The sequence below is a fragment of the Austrofundulus limnaeus genome, unplaced genomic scaffold, assembly GCF_001266775.1.
Source record: "Austrofundulus limnaeus strain Quisiro unplaced genomic scaffold, Austrofundulus_limnaeus-1.0 Scaffold522, whole genome shotgun sequence".
Taxonomy (NCBI): Eukaryota; Metazoa; Chordata; class Actinopteri; order Cyprinodontiformes; family Rivulidae; genus Austrofundulus; species Austrofundulus limnaeus.
This window is the reverse complement of record NW_013952924.1, coordinates 156,594-158,927: the sequence shown is the minus strand read 5'-3', so window position 1 is coordinate 158,927 and position 2,334 is coordinate 156,594. Positions and strand designations below refer to the sequence as shown.

At 38.4% G+C, this 2,334-nt stretch overlaps 1 protein-coding gene across 6 annotated transcripts in view; it reads left to right on the top strand.

The window, feature by feature from the left end:
- clcn3 (chloride channel 3) overlaps positions 1-2,334 on the top strand; it is a 48,891-nt gene that overhangs the window by 25,464 nt on the left and 21,093 nt on the right. The gene's annotated exons all lie outside the window — the stretch shown is intronic.

Here is a 2,334-nt window from a genome sequence, read left to right as displayed (position 1 = left end):
AGGTCTGAGATACTGTTGTGGAGAAGTTTAAAGCTGGATTAGGATACAAAAAGATTTCCCAAGCTTTAAACATCTCCAGGAGAACTGTGCAAGTGATCATATTGAAGTGGAAGGAGAGTCAGACCACTGCAGATCTACCAAGACCCTGCCGTCCCTCTAAACTTTCATCTGGAACATGGGGAAGACTGATCAGAGATGCAGCCAAGAGGCCCATGATCACTGTGGATGAACTGCAGAGATCTATAGCTGAGGTGGGAGAGTCTGTCCATAGGACAACAATCAGTCGTACACTGCACAAATCTGTCAAGAAGAAAGCCATTTCTCAAAGATATCTTGTTTAAAGTTTGCCACAAGCCACCTGGGAGACACACCAAACATGTGGAAGAAGGTGCTCTGGTCAGATGAAAATCAAAATCTAACTTTTTGGCCACAATGCAAAACGATATGTTTGGTGTAAAAACATCACAGTTCATCACCCTGAACACACCATCTCCACTGTCAAACATCATACATGTCAACTTGTACAGATTGTCTGTAAGTTATAAGGATTTACGTCATTTTGAAGGTATACGGACGTATAGAGCAATCTCACGGATTTTTTCAAGTCTTACAGATATTTTAAAAATCTCATTTTCAAAGAGCCTATAGGATGATTTAAAAAACAATAAATAACATCAAACAGCCATCTCCCAACCTGTTCTGCCGCTAGAAATAAGTTACTTTTTCCTCTCTCCTTTCCTCCTGCTTCGCAGCAGGCGCTTTCATGTCCACAGCTGACTGTTGTAAGGATTTTTTGCAAAATTTATGGATTTTTAGGGCTCTTTATACAGGTAAACATCCAAAGAGGTTGACATATATGAAACATGGTGGTGGCAGCATCATGGTTTGGGCCTGCTTTTCTTCAGCAGGGACAGGGAGGATGGTTAAAACTGATGGGAAGATGGTTGGAGCCAAATAAAGGACCATTCTGGAAGAATGTTGGAGTCCTGCTGGACTCTGCAAAAGACCTGAGACAGAGACAGAGATTTATCTTCCAACAAGACAATGATCCAAAACATAAAGCAAAATCTACAATGGACAGGTTCACAAATAAACATATCCAGGTGTTAGAATGGCCAAGTCAAAGTCCAGACCTGAATCCAATCGAGAATCTGTGGGAAGAGCTGAAAACTGCTGTTCACAAATGCTCTCCATCCAACCTCACTGAGCTCCAGCTGTTTTGCAAGGAAGAATGAGCAAGAATCTCAGTCTCTCCCTGTGCAAAACTGATAGAGACATACCACGAGCCACTTGCAGCTGTAATCGCAGCAAAAGGTGGCGCTACAACAAAGTATTAACGCAAGGGGGCCGAATAACTTTGCACACTCAATTTTTCAGTTTTTTATTTGTTAATGTTTAAAATATCCAATAAATTTCGTTCCACTTCACAATTGTGTCCCATTTGTTGATTCTTCACAAAAAATTACAATTTCATATTTTTATGTTTGAAGCCTGAAATGTGACAAAAGGTTGAAAAGTTCAAGGGGGCCGAATACTTTCACAAGGCACCGTACTCTATGGTGGCTTCAGCTTCTGGTTTCCAGTCCTGTCTGTAGACTCTAATTATATGTATGGCTAGTTTTTTAGGTCGTTCCGTATCAAGCAAACCCGTAAAATATATTGACCCAAAAATAAAAATATTTTCAGCATAGTTTTCTAAGCTGTTTGTTTCATTTAGTCAGGCTCAGTATTGTTAGATACAGTATAGTTTTTACACCCATGTTTCTAAGAATGAAACTGATGTTTCTATTTACACCCAAACATCTGAAACAAACCGTGTTTCACTCGTCTCTCCTCACTTGTCTTTGTGTTTTTCCCTCTGTATTACACACAGAACTGTCTTTGTGTTGCAGATGAATACTTGTATCATCAGATGTAGGAGGTCAAGCTCTGCCTTTCTCCCAGCTTCAAATGTCACTAGATGSCTTTTTTTCTCAACGATTCTTTGTGTCAGAGTGAAAACTGACTCTAAATTTTGCTGTAAAACAAAATCTACGCCTCTATTCTGATGCAACGTCTCGTGTTTCATAGTTAATCTCCTTAGTAAAAAGTAGGTGTCAACTCTGGATATGAATATAAATATCTGCTGTAAATACAACAATATCTAGGATAAATCTGTCCTGATTGATTTTAATTTATTCTAATGTTCCCTCTATTATCATTGCAGTTTTCTTTATTCAAATAAACACTTGAGTCACCAAAGAGAAATAAACATTTCCACTTGTCTTTGTCTCAGGTTTAAAAAATCCTTTCTTAAAAGAAACATTTTATTTTCTTTAATAACCAAAATAATAA